The following is a 19,452-nucleotide window of genomic DNA, read 5'->3' as shown; positions in this document are numbered from 1 at the left end:
CCAGGAGGAGTCAAGGGCGAGAAGGGACCCGGAGGGGCAGGTGGCTGAAATGCGGTCGTCCAGGTGACCCGAGGAAGCCTCCGGAGAAAGAGGACCGCGCATGCGCGTGGTTGAGCGCTGAAGCCCATTGCCCGCAGGGCGCCGATGGACTCCCGGGCCGGCGGGGCTGTCCCGTCCAGGCTGCGGGCCTGGGCGCTGGCCAGGCTCGTCTGGGCCCGGGTGGGGCTGGGAGCCGCCGGGGGCGGGGCCAGGGCGGGTTGGGGACTTTGAGCTACACTTATCCTCTATGCAGCCAGTCCAGGGGGAAGGTGGCTAGTGGAGGCGGCGGCCAATTGCGTGGCGGACCTGCGGGTCTCAGCTGGCACGTCACTTCCGATTACTTGAGTCTAGCCTTTTAACATTCAGGGATTAAGTGAGTTCTCCGTGCCGTGGGCTTTGAATGCTCCTCGCCCTACCCCTGCTTGGCTGGCTTTGCTGAAATGACCTACTTCCCCCACCGAAGCGGGAGCCCTGAAAGAGCTGGTACTGCGACTCCGCGGTTCACCTTTGTATCCTCAGCTCCTAGCTCCGGGCCCGACAGCAGCAAGCGCGGTAAACACTGTTAAGTGGGTACGGACCGAGGCCTGTTCTTTCCACTTTGGGGGCTGTGACTTGCGATTCTCCACAAGAGCAGGTGGTGCTTGTGTGGGACTCCAGACTTTTGCATTATAGCCTCCCTGCTTTCCTCTCCTCTGCTGGAAGCTTCGCAGGCCTGTGACTTTGGAGGAAGAGGGCGAGGTGGTGAGGCTGGAGATGAGTCCGCTGAGAGAGGTGTGATGAGCCTGGGGAGGAGGTGCTGAGTAGAGGTGTTGGAGCTGGGGAGGAGCTAGTGCCGGGTAGAGGTGTGGTGGGGCCGGGGAGGCGTTAGTGCTAGGAATGTCTGACACTGCTGGTAGGAAAGGCAGCTTGCCCTGCCCTCTCTCCCCCTAGGCTTGGCCGCAGAATGCCCACTGAGAGAGATGAGCAAATTTCGGTGTACTCTCCGAGAGGAAATGACCCAATGGACCGTTGCTCCTCTGTTAAGTTGTGATGCTGTTTACAAACACTGTGCAGTATTTAACCTCTCATTCTGGAAGACTAGAAACTGTTTGCTTGCAGAAAATATCAAATGTTTGAGGTATAAAGATTTAGGATCACAATTGGTCTACTTGTTCTTTACTGTTCCTTTGCTTTTTGCTCACTTTTTTCGGGAGCCAATGATTTGAAGAGGGTTAAACTTGAGAAAATTACGTAAACTTTTTTTCCCTCATTGCTATTTGGCCTTTAGGAATTTAGCGGCAGTACTTATTCTAGTTCACAAAACGCCTCAATCCTAAGGTAGGATAGTTTGAAAGCCACCAACTGGGCGGTCAGCCTCTTTAGCCTTGCTTTTGGAGGGTGAGTGATGATGGTGAGGTTTGGTTCTGGGTTTGATTTGTTTATTTGTAACTTTTAAGGTGTTTCTCGCCCTCCATTCTGGCTTTCTGTAGGTGACCAGGGATGTGGTTAGACTAAGGAAATTCCCAGGATTGAAGTGCATTTCCAAGGATGATGAAGAAATGTATTTGTTTGGAGACTAATAGATTATTAAGAGAACTTTATGCTGGATATTGAGGGAATGTTTAGGTAAAACTGTAAAATTATGAAGGACATGTAGTATGACATAGAACAGGGATTGGCAAATCTTAAAGAGCCAGATAAGACATATTTTCGGCTTTGTGGCCCATAGTCTGTCTTTGTAGTCTGAAGACAGCATTTGACAATACTAAATGAACGAGCGTTGCTTTGTTCCAATGACACTTTATTTATGGACACTGAAATTTGAATTTCATATAAATTCTTCATGTGTGGTGAAATAGTGTTCTCCTTTTGATTTTGCCCACAATCATTTAAAGATGTAAAAACCATTCTTAGCTTTCAGGCCACACAAACATAGGTAGCAGGTCATAGTTTGCTGACCCCTGACATAGAACAATAATGAAGGACACAGTATTTTCCAAGAGAGAATAATTGGGAAAGAGGGTGAACACAATGCTGTGATCTCTTATTTCCAGCTGTCTGTATAATAACACAAAATAATAATAAAGGAAATCTGAGATCTTAACACAAGTTTGTTATGTGACCTGTAAAACTTGGTGGGCTGAGATTTATGAATGTACTAGGATAGAAGTACATTCTTTAAACAAGGGAGGATATTCTTTGTTTAAGATTAAAAGGAATTGTAGTTCAGGAGAGGTGGAATAGCATTGAGTTATAATGTTAAATTATTCTAAGAGATTTCCAGGAGTATGCAAAAATGAATTAAGTAATGAGATAAAGGGTCATTAAAATTTTTTTAAATATATATTTTTAATATTGTTTTTATATCAGGAAAGGAGAATAAAAGATATCTTGAAATCTCTGAGTCATATAGAGGAAACAGATATATTATTAGCGTTGCAGGTAGAAAACTGGTTGAGGCCAGATATGGTGGGTTGGGGAGGGAGAGGGTTCAGTTGTCCAGACTTCTGGGATTCTTAAGGCAAAGCATCTAATTTTCCCTCACCATTTTTTTATTATGAAAAATTTCAAACATACAGAAAGACAGTCTTCAGTTTGCTTTTGATAGTTTCTGCTGGCTGTCTTTTATCTTTCCAGTTCAGTGACATGGAACTACCCCACTCTTTTTCAAGTCTGCATTATTACTTCATTGTGTAGATGTATAATTTACTCAACCTTTTTTAAAGAGTAGACATTTAGGTTCTTTCCATGTCTTATTAAATAAAGCCTGCAGTGAACATTCTTGCACATATATTTTTTCTCCCTGTTTTATTGAGATATAATTGACATATAACATTGTGTTAAAGATACAACACAAGAATTTGACATATTTGCACATGTATCTTTAGATTGTCGTGCCATGTATTAGTAGGACAAATTCCTGGAAGTTGGGCTGTTGGGTTGGAAGGCATGCAAATTTAAAATTCTGATGGGGTCTTCCAGTTTCCTTCCCATAAAGCTGTACCTCTTTATACCCACACCAGCATATTATGAGATAGTCTATTTCCCTACAGTGGAGCCAGTGCTGAAAGTTTCATATTTAAAAAATTTACTGTTTTTCATTTAAAATTTTTAATGATTGTATAGCAGGTCTTATTCTGTAGGTACCATGCATTTTTAACCTTTTATCAGCTCATGGGCGTTTACCTAGTTTCCTGTCCATGGTTTGTTACTTAGTGTTCTCTTTTTCCTTACTTTGTTTTTTTTTTTTTTTTTTTGGCTGCTACACAAACAGTATTACAGTAAAGATTTTCTGAACATATGTCCTTATGCTAGTGGATTTATTACTGTGAGAAAGGTTTCTGGGTCGAAGGATATTATGTAGTTCTAATTTTAACGGATAGTTCTGTTTGTTGTTTCAGAAGCCTGTTACTCTTTACATTTGTCTTGGCAGCAATGTATGAGCTTGCCCCTCTCCCTCTTTCCCAGTAGAGACAGGTGTTATCTATGTTTTTGTTTTTTTTACAGCCAGTAAAGAGATGTCTTAGTGACTGAATTACATTTTCTCTTCCTTAGTAATTTTGAGTATCTTTTGTTGGTATCATTGTTTGTTTGTCGTTGGTGTTTGTGTTTCTGTGCATTTCCAATCCTGTCCTTTGCCCATTATCGATTTCTACTTACATATACACACATCACGTTGTCCTCGTTAAGAAATCCATCCTGACCCCAGATTCTAATTTGCTTTCCTAGGTTTTCTTAGAATATTTTTTATTTTTTACATTTAAGTCATTATCTTTATTTTAAAAAATATGTAAAGGGAAAATCTTTATTTTTATCTAAGGCATTGCTGTCCAATAGAAATATAATGCAAGCTAGTTATGCAATTTTAAGTTTTCTAGTTGTAGCAGCATTACAAAAGGTAAAAAGAGGGGGCAGCCCCGTGGCTGAGTGGTTAAGTTCGAATGCTTTGCTTTGGTGGCCCAGGGTTTCACTGGTTCTGATCCTGGGCGCGGACATGGCACCACTCGTCAGGCCATGTTGAGGCGATGTCCCACATGCCACAACTAGAAGGACCCACAACTAGAATATACAGCTATGTACTGGGGGGATTTGTGGAGAAAAAACAGAAAGGAAAAAAAAAAAGGAAGATTGGCAACAGTTGTTAGCTCAGGTGCCAATCTTTAAACAAAGTAAAAAGAAACAGGTGAAATTCATTTTAATAGCATTTTATTTTACCAACTGAACACATTGTATCAAAAATACTATTTTTACAAGCAATCAATTTTAAAGTTATTAATGAGATATTTTATGTTCTTTTTTCATAGTAAGTCTTTGAAACTTCACATCTCACTTCAGATGAGGCACATTTTACGTGCTCGTTGGCCACGTGTGGCTAGGGCTACTATATTGGCCTATACTATAATGCTACTATATGCATTAGATGGATGGGTCGTTGTGCTAGCTCCTTATTAAATAGTTGTCCTTTTTTCATTGAATTGAACTACTACACTTGTCATATATGAAATTCTTTCATAAACCTGTTTCTAGATTTTTGATTCTATATTCTAATCCTCTCATCTGTTTCTTTTTTCTTACACCAATAGCACAGATTTTATTTCATTGACTTTATAGTATTTTCTGAAATTTAGAAAGATAAGTCTCAGCTAACTGTTACTTTTATGCTTTTCCATACATGTTCTTGGGTGTGTATTCCACATAAACTCTGAAATCATTTTTTGCCATTCTCTCCCCTCAAAGAAAAAATATATTGTGATTCTAAATGGAAAAGCATTAAATATATAACTTAATTTGGATAGAGTTGCATTTTTTATGTCTTGCCATCCAAGAATGTGATTTGCTTTCTGTGTGTTCAGGTCTTGGTTTATTTCTTCAATAAGATCTTGGGATTTTCTTGATACAGATTCTTTTATCATTTTTATTGCTATGATGAAGGGAGATTTCCCCCCATTTTCCAATAAGCAAACTGGATGCTTCATTGCTTGGATAAAGAAGAAATAATTGTTAATTTGACTATTTCTCATATCTAGACCCCCATCATAATCACTTACTAATAATAGTACTTTTTTTTTTTCCAACTATAGAGTTTATTTAAGTGTTACTGGCACTCCATGATTTCAGTGTTTCCCCAGATAATTCTTATGCATTTGGCCAGAGAAGTATATTTGAGATCTGCTAATCTGTATGCTAAATGTTCTCAAAATTTATTTCCAGCTTATATCTCTCTCCTGAAACTCAGACACCTGGAGCTCAACATGTGCAAAACTGAACACACTATCTTCTCACAAGAACAAAAGAAAGATTACTCTTTTTATATTCTGGCTAAGAGTTTTGGTTTTTTCAGTCTCAGGACAAAACCTGCGATTTTTCCCTCTCACCCCTCACAGTTAATTTGTTGCTAAGTTCTGAGAATTCTTCTCAGTTGCTGCCCTTCTCTCCCACCTGGACTGTCACAGTAGGCTCCCTGCCCCTTCTGCCTCTTTCCAGTTCAAGCACAGATTTGATTTTCTACCTCCACCATTCAGTAGCTCTCTAGCGCTTTTTTAGGATCTCGTCCAAACTCCTTAGCCTAGCACATATAGCATGATATGCATAGGCCCCTCCACACCGCTCACTTATTTGTACCACATGCGCCTGCCATAATGAACTTTACATAGTTCCCAAACACTGTTTCAGTTCTTATCTTTAAAAACTTTATGCAGGTGTCATTTCTCTAATTCCTAGCTGGTTGTCTGAACTTCTTTTCTGGCTCTCATAACACCCACACGTGCACTCCCATCCCTCACCTTGTTTTTGTTTTTATGTGTCTCCTTACCTTGACTGAGCACATGGAGGATAGAAATAGTCTTTTATCTTTATCCCTAGGAACCTAAAACATTTTGTGGCATATATATGCTCAATTAATGTAGAATGAATTCTCCAAATTCCTGATCCCTTCTCTTTTCCCATAGTAATAAGCATACAATGTTTAAAATGAGAGGGAGCACAGTGCTGTTTTTCAGGAGCGGTAAGGGATTGGAGAGGGAATTTTCTTTTTATTGTACAGTTTCTTGGTTAGGAATCCCTGAGGAATACAGTAGGTGTTAAGCTTTGCTGAGGAAAGCAGTCCCAGTCTCAGCTAGCAAGGCCTGTGGCTGTCCTGCCCAGCATTACAGTGCTATTCGTGCTGTGGATTTTCTGGCCTCTGTCATTCCAGAACTTCTGCCATTGTAGTATGCCTTTGAGCTTGGAATTTTAGCACCTTGTAATATTCTAAATTGTTCTTTTTGCTTCCCTCTCCCTGCTGATATATCTAAGTTTTTAATGAACTCATTAAGATTGTAAGTCACTAACCTAAAAAAAATAAACTTAATAGTATCATTTATGACCCTAAATATAGATAGTATAGGCCCTCATTGCAGATTTTGTTGCTTCTTTTTTTTCTTGGAAAGATATTCTTTTTTTAAAATTATTTTTAGACGTGCATCATATTTGGAATTCTGTGTACATTACATCATATTCACCACCCAAACACTAATTATAGTCCACCCCCTCACATGTGAGCCTAATCACCCCTTTTGCCCTCCCCCTCCCCCTTCCCCTGTGTTAACTTACATCAATCCAATCTCCAATGCTATGTGTTTTTTTTTGTCATTGTTTTTATCTTCTACTTATGATTGAGATCATTTGGTATCTGACTTTCTCCCTCTCACTTATTTCACTCAGCATAATACCCTCAAGGTCCATCCATGTTGTCACAAATGGCCAGATTTCGTCATTTCTTATGGCTGAGTAGTAGTCCATTGTGTATAAATACCACATCTTCTTTATCCATTCGTCCCTTGATGGGCACTTAGGTTGCTTCCATGTTTTGGCTATTATGTATAATGCTGCAATGAACATAGCGGTGCAAGTATCTTTATGCCTTTGTGTTTTCAAGTTCTTTGGATAAATACCCAGCAGTGGAATAGCTGGATCATATGGTAGATCTATCCTTAATTGTCTGAGGGTACTGCATACTGTTTTCCATAGTGGCTGCACCAGTTTGCACTCCCACAAGCAGTGAACAAGGGTTCCCTTCTCTCCACATCCTCTCCAACATTTGTTGTTTCCTGTCTTGTTAATTATGGCCATTCTGACGGGAGTGAGGTGATATCTCATTGTAGTTTTGATTTGCATTTCCCTAATAGCTAATGATGTTGAGCATCTTTTCATATGCCTGTTGGCCATCCGTATATCTTCTTTGGAGAAATCTCTGTTCAGATCTTTTGCCCATTTTCTAATTGGATTGTTGGTTTTTTTGTTGTTGAGCTGTATTAGTTCTTTGTATATTTTGGATATTAACCCCTTATCTGATATGTGGTTTGCAGATATCTTCTCCCAATTGTTAGGTTGTCTTTTCGTTTTGTTGATGGTTTCCTTTGCTGTGCAGAAGCTTTTTAGTTTGATGTAGTCCCATTTGTTCATTTTTTCTTTTGTTTCTCTTGCCTGGGCAGACATGGGACTTCAAAATATGCTGCTCAGACCGATGTCAAAGAGCATACTGCCCATGTTTTCTTCTAAAAGTCTTATGGTTTCGGGTCTTACATTCAACTCTTTAACCCATTTTGAGTTTATTTTTGTGCATGGTATAAGGGAATGGTCTACTTTCATTCTTTTGCCTGTGGCTGTCCAGTTTTCCCAACACCATTTATTGAAAAGACTCTCCTTTCTCCATCGTATGCTCTTGGCTCCCTTGTCGAATATTAGCTGTCCACAAACGTGTGGGTTTACTTCTGGGCTCTCAATTCTGTTCCATTGATCTGTGTGTCTGTTTTTGTGCCAGTACCATGCTGTTTTGGTTACTGTGGCTTTGTAGTATGATTTGAAATCAGGGAGTGTGATACCTCCAGCTTTGTTCTTTTTTCTCAGGAATCCTTTGGCTATTCGGGGTCTTTTGTTGTTCCATATAAATTTTAGGATTCTTTGTTCTATTTCTGTAAAAAATGTTGTTGGAACTTTGATAGGGATTGCGTTGAATCTATAGACTGCTTTAGGAAGTATGGACATTTTAACTATGTTAATTCTTCCAATCCAAGAGCACAGAATATCTTTCCATTTCTTTGTGTCTTCTTCGATTTCTTTCAACAATGTTTCATAGTTTTTGGTGTACAGATCTTTCACCTCTTTGGTTAAGTTTATTCTTTTTGTTGCAATTGTAAATGGGATTGTATTCTTAATTTCTCTTTCTGCTACTTTGTTGTTAGTGTATTGTTGCTTCTTAATTAAAAGTTGAATCCTGGTGTGTGTAGGAGGTTACTCCCTGGTTGTCAGTGGTAAGGAAAGGAAAATAGTGAACTTTAGTGCTAGGGGAAAAAAATCATTTATCTGTTCTTTCTTGCTGTGATATTGGGGGCACAATAAATAACATCCTCTTTTCTCCCTGCCAGTTTCAGAACAAGAGGTACAGAGTCAGACAGAGACTAAAATGCCACCTTTATTAGTTTTATGAAACTGTAATTGAGGGAATAACTCAGAAATAGCTAGTTGATTTGCTTACCCTCCCTTGAGTTGAACTTGTCACCCAACACTTGAGGCCTCCCCGCCCCCTCCCCCCACCCCATCAGAACTTGCCAGCTAAGCTTCCATTTGACGGAACAGATGAGAAGTCATCCCCTCTGCACGAAGATTTGAAGAGGAAAAGGGCAAGGGGCTGGGCCAAACATGCTCAGCTCCTGTTCCAAAACCTGCTGGTTGGGTCAGTCCTCAAAAGGCCAGGGGTCGGGGAGTGGGGAGTGGTTTGAGGAAATCTCTTCTTCAGGAAACCGTGAGAATGAGGAAGAATTGTTTCCCCCAATTACTTTAAAAGTAGATAGATAGGTAGGTAGATAGATATAGATGTGCTTTCGGTGAAATTGACGCATTCAGAAACGTCATAAACGTAAAAAGTGTGGCACAGTGATATTTCAGTAAAAAATCACCCTGTAAGCGCTATCCAGCTCAAGAAATAGAACATTGCCAGCCCTTCAGAATCCCCCTTCCTTGTTCCGCCTCTTCATCTTCACCCCCTCTCTCATACAGCTGCCCGACCTCTGCAGCATTTTCGTCCATGCTTTTCTTTATAGCTTTGCCACCACCTAAGTATGCGTCCCTAGGCACTGTGTGGTTTACTTTTGACCATTTTTCTATCTTTATGTAAAAAAGAATCACATACTGAATTCCTTTGTATGTCAGACTTCTTTTGCCAACATGACACTTCTTCTTCAGCTGTTGTTGCTTGTAGCCGCAGTTCATTGATTTTCATTGCTGTGCAGTATTTCATTTTATGAGTGCCACAGTTTATTCATACTATTGTTGATAGACTCTGGGGTTCTTGGCCAGTTTTTGGCTGCTGTGAATATTCATATGTGTATCTTACATGTGTGTGCTTACAGTTGTGAATAACTCTAGAAGTGCAGTTGCTGGATCACTGGTTAAGCATGTGTTCAACTTTAGTGGTTACTTCTACACCACTTCCCGGAGAGGTTTTTTTTTTTTCAAAGGTATGCTTTTTGGTAAGGAAGGTTGGCGCTGAGCTAACATCTGTTACCAGTTCCTCTTTTTTCTTTTCTCTTTTTTTCCCCTCCCCAAAGCCCCAGTACGTAGTTGCATATCCTAGTTGTACGTCCTTGTGGTTCTTCTGTGTGGGATGCTGCTACAGCATGGCTTGACAAGTGGTGCTCGGTCCGCACTCGGAATCCAAACTGGTGAACCCCAGGCCGCCAAGATGGAGCATGTGAACTCAACCACTACACTGCTAGGCTCGCCTTGCAGAGAGGTTTTATCAGTTCTCCTCAACCCTACCATAACTACAGTCTGCATTGCTGCAAATTCTCGTCAACACTCCATATTTTCACACTTTTGAATTTTAGCCATTTTTACTATTGTGGTGGTGTCACTTTTTAATTTTTATTTTCCATGATTACAAATGAGATTGAATGCCTTTTCCTATGTTTATAGGCCATTTGATGTTCCTTTTTTTTTTTTGATAAGGAAGATACACCCTGACCTAACATCTGTTGCCAATCTTCCTCTTTTTACTTGAGGAAGATTAGCCCTGAGCTAACAACTGTTGCCAGTCTTCTCTATTTTGTATGTGGGTCACTGCCACAACATGGCCATTGACGATTGGTGTACCTCCATGCCTGGGAAACAAACCCGGGCTGCCGAGGTGGAGCGTGCCAAATTTAACCACTAGGCCATGGGACCAGCCCTGGATTTACTTTTTTAGTGACTTTCAGTATACCATATAACAATGTTATCTATAGTTGTCATGTTGTGCATTAAATCCCCAGTACTGATTTATCTTATAACTTGGCGTTTGTACATTTTGACCACCTTTATCCAATCCCCCCCCACCCCCCACCACCCACCTCTGTTAACCACAAGTCTGATCTCTTTTTCTTTGAGGTGTTTTTTTTTTAAAGATTCCACATAGAAGTGAGATCATACAGTATTTGTCTTTCTCTCTCTGACTTATTTCACTTAGCATAACGCCCTCAAGGTCCGTCTATGTTGTTGTTAATGGTGGGGTTTCCTTCTTTTTTATGGCTGAATAATATTCCATTGTGTGTGTGTGTGTGTGTGTGTGTGTGTGTGTGTGTGTGTGTGTGTATATGTATGTATGTATGAAAACTTCTTTATCCATTCATCTATCAGTGGACACTTAGGTTGTTTCCGTGTCTTGGCTTTTGTAAATAATGCTGCAGTGAACATCGGGGTGCACATATCTCTTCAAAATAGTATTTTTGTTTCCTTTGGATATATTCCCAGAAGTGGAATTGCTGGATTATATGGTAGTTCTATTTTTAATCTTTTGGGGAACCTCTGTACTGTTTTTCATAGTGGCTGTACCAATTTACAATCCCACCAATAGTGCACAAGGGTTCTCTTTTCTCCACATCCTTGCCAGCGTTTGTTATCTCTTGTCTTTTTGATGATAGTCATTCTAACAGATGTGACATGAAATCTCATTGTCGTTTTGACTTGCATTTCCCTAATGATTAGTGATGTTGAGCACGTCTTCGTGTACCTATTGGCCATTCCTATATCTTCTTTGGAAAAACGTCTACTCAGATCCTTTGCACATTTTTAAATTGGATTTTTTGTTTTTCTGCCATTGAGTTGTGTGAGTTCTTTATATATTTTGGATATTAACCCTTTACCAGATAGATGATTTGCAGTTATTTTTTACTATTCTGGGAAGTTGTCTTTTCATTTTGTTGATGGTTTCCCTTGCTGTGCAGAAGCTTTTTAGTTTGTTGTAGACCTGCTTGTTTATTTTTGCTTTTGTTGTCTTTGCTTTCGGTGTCACATCCAAAAAAATCATTGCCATAACCCATGTGAAGGAGCTTTTTTCCTCTGTTTTCTCCTGGAACTTTTATGGTTTCTGTCTTATGTTTAAGTCTTTAATCCTTTTGAGTTAATTTTCATAAGTGGCGTAGTTTCATTCTTTTACATATGAATGTCCAGTTTTCCCAGTACCGTTTATTGAAGATTTGTCTTTTTTTCCCATCGAGTGTTCTTGGCACCCTTGTCAAATATTAGTTGACCATCTATGCCTGGGTTTATTTCTGTGCTCTCGATTCTGTTCCATTGGTTTATGTGTTTGTTTTTATGTCAGTCTCATACTATTATCTTTTCTTTTTGAGGAAGATTAGCCCTGAGCTAACTACTGCCAATCCTCCTCTTTTTGCTGAGGAAGACTGGCCCCTGAGCTAACATCCATGCCCATCTTCCTCTATTTTATACGTGGGACGCCTACCACAGCATGGTGTGCCAAACGGTGCCATGTCTGTACCTGGGATCCGAACTGGCGAACCCCACGCTGCCGAGAAGTGGAACGTGAGCACTCAACCTCTGCACCACCGGTCCGGCCCCAGTCCCATACTATTCTGATTTACTATAGCTTTATAATATAGCTTGAAATCGGGAAGTGAGATACCTCCCATTTTCTTCTTTCTTAGGATTGCTTGGCTATTGAGAGTCTTTTGTGGTTTCATATAAATTGTAGGATTGTTTTTTCTACTTCTGTAAAAAAATGCCGTTGGACTCTTGTTAGGGATTGCATTGAATCTATAGATGGCTTTGGGTAGTATGGACATTTTAACAATATTAATTCTTATAATCCATGAACACAGGATACCTTTCCATTTATTTGTGTCTTCTTCTCTTTCATCAGTGTCTTGTAGGTTTCAGTTGTGGAGATCTTTTACTTCCTTGATTAAATTTATTTCTAAATATTTTATTGATTTTGATGCTATTGTAAATGGAATCATTTTCTTTATATTTTTTCCAGATAATTCATTGTTAGTGTATAGAAACACTATTGATTTTTATATGTTAATTTTGTATCCTGCAACTTTATTGAATGTGTTGATTAGATGTAACAGTTTTTTGGTGGAGTCTCTAGGCTTTTCTATATATAAAATCAAGTCATCTGCAAATAGAGAGTTTTGTTTATCTTTTCAAGGACCCAGCTCTTACTTTCATTTATCTTGTCTATTGTCTTTTTAGTCTGTATTTCACTTATTTCCACTCTGATCTTTATTATTTCCTTCCTTCTACTAACTTTGGGCTTTGCTTGTTTTTCTTTTTCTCGTTCTGTTAGGTATAAAGTTAGGTTGTTCATTTGAGATTCTTGTTTCTTTCTTTTTTTTTTTTTTTGAGGAAGATTAGCCCTGAGCTAACATCTACCACCAATCCTCCTCTTTTTGCTGAGGAAGACTGGCCCTGAGCTAACATCCATGCCCATCTTCCTCTACTTCATATGTGGGATGGCTGCCACAGCATTGCTTGGCAAGCAATGTGTGGGTCTGTGAACCCCAGGCCACTGAAGCAGAACATGCGAACTTAACTGCTGTGCCACTGGACTGGCCCCTTTTCTTGTTTCTTGATGTAGGCCTGTATTGCTATGAACTGTCTTCTTAGAACTGCTTTTGCTGTATCCCATAGATTTTGGTATGTTGTATTTCTGTTTTCATTTGTCTCTAGGTTTTTTTTTAATTCTTTGATTTCTCCAATGATCCATTATTGTTCAGTAGCATATTATTTAATCTCCACATTTTTGTGGTTTTTCCACTTTTCTTATTGTAATTGATTTCTAGTTTCATACCACTGTGGTCAGAAAAGATGCTTGATATGATTTCAATCTTCTTGAATTTATTGAGACTTTTGTGGCCCGGCATGTGATCTCTCCCAGAGAATGTTTCACGTGCACTTGAGCAGAATGTGTATTCTGCTGCTTTTGGATGGAGTGTTCTGTATAAATCTGTTAAGTCCATCTGGCCTAAAGTGTTGTTTACGATTGATGTTTCCTTATTGATTTCTTTTTGGATGATCTATCCATTGATGTAAGTGGAGTGTTAAAGTCCCTTACTATGATTGTATTGCTGTCGGTTTCTCCCTTTCGGTCCATATTAATTTACTTTATGTGTTTTGGTGCTTCTATGTGGGATGCGTATGTATTTATAAATGTTATATCTTCTTGCTGGACTGACCCTTTATCATTATGTCATGCCCTTCTTTGTCTTTTATACAGTCTTTGTTTTAAAATCTGTTTTGTCTGATGTGAGTGTAGCCACAGCAGCTTTCTTTTTGTTTCCTGTGCTTGGGATCTCTTTCTCCTTCCCTTCCCTTTCAGGCTGTGTGTGGCCTGCTGAAGTGAGTCTCTCACAGGCGACATATAGATGGGTCTTGCTTTTTAATCTGTTTAGCCATTCTGTCTTCCTATTGGAGAGCGTATTAGTCTATTAGTCCCTTAGTCCATTTAGAAGGTTTAATCTATTTACACTTAAAGTAATTATTGATAGATGAGTACTTATTGCCATTTTGTTGTTTTCTGGCTGTTTTTGTAGTTCCTTTCTGTTCCTACGTCTCTTACTTTCTTTTCCCTTGTGGTTTGATGGTTTTCTTTAGTGTATGTTTAGGTTTCTTTCTCATTTTCTTTTGTGTATTTAGTATAAGTTTTTGCTTTGTGGTTACTGTGAGGTTGACATATAACATCCTGTGTATATATTGGTCTGTTTTAAGTTGATAGCAACTTAAATTTGAACACATTCCAAAGCTTTACATTTTTACTTCCTTCCTCCCATGTTTTATATTTTTGATGTCAGCTTTTACAGCTTTTTATTTTATGTATTCTTTAACTAATTATTGTCCTTTTAGCATCCCCTCACTTTTAAGGAAATTTTTTGGAAATTACAACCGATACTTCTGTAAACTCCAGCATACAATTTGGCCATTTTCACTAAACTTCAACTATTATCAATTCCCTGCTTAAGCTAGTACTGGTATTTTTCAGGCTTAAGTAGAAAACTCACCTTGGATCTTTTCTTATGATTATAAATATTATGGGAAATATATGCTACTCCTGTTTTTGCTCTGGCATTTTGTGAGTACAAAGCTCTTTGTGGGGGCCGCCCGGTGGCACAGCGGTTGAGTGCACACGTTCTGCTTTGGCAGCCCAGGGTTCGCCAGTTTGGATCCCAGGTGTGGACATGGCACTGCTTGGCACACCATGCTGTGGTAGGCGTCCCACATATAAAGTAGAGGAGGATGGGCACAGATGTTAGCTCAGGGCCAGTCTTTCTTAGCAGGATTGGCAGCAGATGTTAGGTCAGGGCTAATCTTCCTCAAAAAAAAAAAAAAAAAAAACCAACAACAAAAAACTCTTTGGCATCAGATGTCTGTTTTTCTTTCAGTTTTGACCCTTCTGTATGCAAGACTTCTAACTGCTTGCTTTTAATTTTTCCAGAGAAAATTTGTCTTGAGGTCCAAGTCTCTAGCCTAAGTATCCTCTGTGGTACACAAAGGAGAGCAAAAGAAAAGAGAAATATCATGTGGCTGTCCCCTTTCAATCGGAATTTCCTTAGGCACTGCTTCTTGATCTACTTCTATGAATCTGGGTGGTGGGAGCACAGATGTGTTGAGTTTTGCTTTGTGAACATTTATTATGATTTCTGTACTTCCCTGTATATGCTTTACTTAAAGGAACAGGTTTTTTTTAAAAGTTCTTTAGAAGATTTTTCTTCATCTTCCCTTTCCCAGCACATAACTGCTATTAACAAACAGCTAGTTGCCTTAGAAACCACTACAGGTTTTCTTATTTTACAGCCTGCTCTTTAACACAGACATCAGGCAAACTCAATGCTGCTTAACGGTGTAGAAGAAAATGTTGGGTGGTTTCCTCATAGTAACACTGGAGAGTTTTCCATGTGAATTGCTAACGGGGAGCTTCTGGTGATCTTGGCTAGGGAGTAAGATGATGAAAGTAGGGTTTTGGATGTTTTACTTTGTAATGGATTCCCAAGTGAATAGCAGAGGGGAGGCCAGAGACAGGGATATCAGAGAGGAAATAGATGCTCAGTGTGAAATGAAGGAATGCCTGAATTAGACTAACTAAAAACCAAAATTAGGGGGCCGGCCTGGTGGCGCAGTGGTTAAGTTCACACGTTCCACTTTGGCGGCCCGGGGTTCACCGGTTCAGATCCCAGGTGCAGACATGGCACCGCTTGGCAAGCCATGCTGTGGCAGGCGTCCCACATATAAAGTAGAGGAAGATGGGCATGGATGTTAGCTCAGGGCCAGGCTTCCTCAGCAAAAAGAGGAGGATTGGCAGCAGATGTTAGCTCAGGGCTAATCTTCCTCAAAAAAAACCAAACCAGAAAACCAAAATTACAGATGAGAAGTCCAGAGAAACCACACCTAAGGGTGTGCTGAGCAGTAGCCAGAAGCTTGATGTGGCTTTGACTGGGGCGCCTGAATGGGCCCAGGCTCTACGGAGGGACATTGAGAGGTGGTGGGCCAGTGGGCCCTTTCTGCCCTGCCTTCCCTCCTTCCAATGTGGTCTTGGGGTTGGGGGCCAGCAGACAGGCAAGGACTGTCTAGTAGGAGAGAAGGAGGGTGAGAGGGAGGGCAGACGTGGAACAGCAGCAGAAAATAACTTAGACATAAAAAACTACAGATCGATATAGCTATATAAGGATACATGAGATGCTCCATGGTATAATGAAAATATGAGAGATTTGAAGTCAGACCATTAGAAGTTCCAATCCAGAAGTCCTACCATTTACTAATTATGTGGCTTTCAAGAAATTAATTTTTCTGTACTTGAGTGTTTTTCATTGGTAAAGAGTATATGATACTAGAGTGTCATAAAGGGGATTTTCTGTAAAGGAATGGTTTACTTAATGCTAGGTTGATAATGTGAAAGTTGAGTCATTTATAAATAGTTTGATGTTACTTTCTAAGGTATCTCTTACTTCATATGTTTATGTATATTTTATTTTATTTAGATTAACTGCAGCATCCAAGATGCATGATGATGAAATTGCAATTTGATTGTGCCTGAATTTCTTCTGGAAAACAAGGCTTGAATGCAAAGGCAAAACCAAGCAAAACTAGAATGAAGAGCCTCAACAAGTAGTTTAACAAAAATAAGATTTCAGGCACAACATATTTGGCAGATTTTAGAGGAAGACCCCTTCCTTTGAAGTTTCTCTATGTTGTGCTGAGAACTCTTCACTGTATCAGTCAGCTGGGTGGGGTTCATGGAGTTTTGATGTCCCTGCCTGCTTTTGGCCAACAGAACAGTTTACTCCTCCGGCACACCACTCAAGTGAAAACACAGGAATTTTCTGAGGTAGCCGTTCTGATACATATGTCACCAAGCTTGGACCTTCCTCCCTCTGATGATGATGGGTTACAATCTCTGGCTCAGTCTGCATGTGGTTGGAAGATACCTGACCAAGTCAAAGAGACCGTTAGGAGTTTTTCTTCAAATCTAAGGATTTGGCGCTTTTGCCAGATTGGACTGTTTCTGTTTGAACGAAAAAGGGAGGGAGTGATGGGAGAGATTGTTGGTTATCTCCCAATATCTGTCCTCCTCCTCTTCTTTTAATAAAACTATTCTTAGTTGGGCACATGGCTGACTAAAATAAAAATTACCTTTTTCAGCATCTCGTGCAACCAGGTATGACCATGTGGTTGACCAGTGAGCTGTGAGCAGAAATGATTTTGGCACTTCTGGTTCATGCCTCCATCCTCTTTCCTCCTGTTTGGGATGCAGATGTGGTCATAAACCGTCTTGGACCGTGTGGATGCAAGCAATTCTTTAAGACAATAATTCCCAAACTTTGCTGCACGTTAGAATTACCCAGGAAGCTTTTAAAAATCCCAATGCCCAGGTTATGCTGTGGGCCAATCAAATAAGAATGTCTGGGGGTGGGAGCCAAGACATGAGTGTTTTTAAAAATTTCCAAGTGATTCCACTGTGAAGCAGAGTTTGTGAATCACTGCCTTCGGGAGTCCAGAACAGAACGTTAAAGGAGCCTGTGTTGCTGACAGCACCCTAGTCCAGGACTCCCTACAGCAGGCCCATCACATGGCAGAGAAATAGACTTCTAATTTGTGTAAGCCTGTTACTTGGAGTCTCAGTTACAGCTGCTGAACTTGTGTACTAGCTAATGAAGTGGGTCACTGTCATTAAAACTATTTCACAGAATAATCTTGTTTCTATGTTGTTTTCTTTATTTTCCATTAAGCCATTCACATATGGGAGAAAAATTTTTTGGGATGCCCAGGTACTGCCTACTTAGCATAATGCATTTGCAGTTCAACCATGCTGTACATTTATGATTAGTGCATTCCTTTTTTTGCTGAGGGGTATTCCATTGTAGAGATGTACCACAGTGCTTATCCATTCTCGAGCTGAATGACATTTGGGTTGTTTCCAGTTTGGGGCTGTTATGAATAAAGCCATTATTAGCATTGACTTACCAGTTTTTGGGTAAAAGTAAGTTTTTAGTTCTCTTGGGTAAGTACCTAGGAATGGGATTGCTGGGTTAAATGGTAAGTATGTATTTAGCTTTGTAAGAAACTGCTAAACTGTGTTCCAAAGTGTAACATTTTGCATTCCTACCAGCAACCTGACAGTTCTGGTTGTTTTGTATCTGTGCCAGTACTTGTACTGCTAGTTACTTTTTGTTTTTATTTTATTTTGCTATTTTAGTAGATGTGTAGTGTGCTTGTTTACCATTTATATATCGTCTTGATCGTGTCACTTTAGATCTTTTGTCTTTTATTTTTTTTTAATGGGGTTGTTTGTTTTCTTATTTATTGAGTTTTGAGAGTGCTTAATATCTTCTGTTATGAGTCCTTTATCACATAAGTGTCTTGCAAATATTTTCTCTCAGGCTATGGCTTCTCCTTTCGTTCTTTTAATAGTATGAAGAGCAGAAGGTTTTAATTTTGACGTTTATTTTTTTTTCTTTTATGGATAATTCTTTTAGTGTAATATCTAAGAAATGTTTAATCCTTGGTTATAGAGATTATCTCCTCTATTTTCTTCTAGAAGTTTTTAGTTTTAGTTTTACGTTTAGGTCTATAATGCATCCTGAGTTACTTTTTTGTTTAAGGTGTGAGGTGTTGCGGGGGGGTGGGGTAACTGTTGAGGTTCTTTCCTTTTTTTTTTTTTTTTTTTTTTTTGCATATGTATAATTGTTTCAGCACCAAGTGTTCAAAAGACTATCTTTTTTTCTATAATCATTTGAGTTTGTATGTTTGGGTTAATTTTGGAATCTCTCTTCTCTTTCAGTGATTTGTGGTCCTGTCTTTTTGCCAGTAGCACACTGTCAGCTTTCTAGTAAATTTTGAAATTGGGTAGTGTGAGTTCTTTAACTTTTTAATTATTTTTCAGAATTGTTTTGCCTATCCTAATCCCATTGCCTTTCCATATAAATTTTAGAATCAACTTTTTGATTTCTATGAAAACTCTTGCTGGGATCTATAGGTTTCTACAAAACTCCTTCTGGGAATCTGTAGATCAGTTTGGAGAGAATTGACAGCTTCACAGGATTAAGCCTTCCAGTCTGTGAACACAGTATATGTTGCCATTTATTTAGGCTTTCTTTTATTTTTTTCCATCATTTTTTGTAGTTTTAGCCTACAGATCCTGCACATATTTTGTTACATTTATTCATAAGTATTTGGTGGTTTTGATGCTACTGTAAATGGTACTTACTTTCAAAAGTGTTTTCTACTTGTTCATTGTTAGGCTATAGAAATGCGATTGAGTTTTGTACATTAGGACCTTAGTCCTGCAACTTTGATAAACTCACTTAGTAGTTCCAGTAGCTTTTTTGGTAGATTCTTTGAGATTTTCTATATAGAATCATGCTCTCTGCAAATAGAGGCAAGTCTATTTTTTCCCTTTCCAGTCTGGATGCCTTTTATTTCTTTTTTCTTGCCTTTTTACACTGGCTAGTGCCTCCAATCCAAAGTTGAACAGGAGTAGTGAGAGAATGACATTCTTAACCTTGTTCCTAGTCTTAGGGGGAAGCTTTAGATTTTCACCATTAAGTGTGATGGAAGCTGTAGTTTGTTGTAGTAGCCTTTATCAGGTTTAGAATGTTCTTGTCTGTTTCTAACTTGCTGAGAGTT

General features: G+C 39.3%; 2 long non-coding RNA genes across 7 annotated transcripts in view; both read left to right on the top strand.

The window, feature by feature from the left end:
* LOC102150905 (uncharacterized) overlaps positions 1-19,452 on the top strand; it is a 43,607-nt gene that overhangs the window by 505 nt on the left and 23,650 nt on the right. The window lies entirely within an intron of this gene.
* On the top strand, positions 406-17,518 carry LOC102150938 (uncharacterized). 6 transcript variants are annotated; one of them, XR_011429934.1, is made up of 3 exons: positions 406-591; positions 14,768-14,885; positions 16,308-17,518. It is a non-coding gene; the product is annotated as an uncharacterized lncRNA (long non-coding RNA). The 6 variants fall into 6 exon arrangements; XR_011429932.1 differs by lacking the exon at positions 14,768-14,885 and adding an exon at positions 970-1,156; XR_011429930.1 differs by having other exon boundaries at positions 406-609.

Source organism: Equus caballus, chromosome 20 (assembly GCF_041296265.1).
Source record: "Equus caballus isolate H_3958 breed thoroughbred chromosome 20, TB-T2T, whole genome shotgun sequence".
Taxonomy (NCBI): domain Eukaryota; kingdom Metazoa; phylum Chordata; class Mammalia; order Perissodactyla; family Equidae; genus Equus; species Equus caballus.
This window is presented reverse-complemented; position numbering and strand designations above follow the sequence as displayed.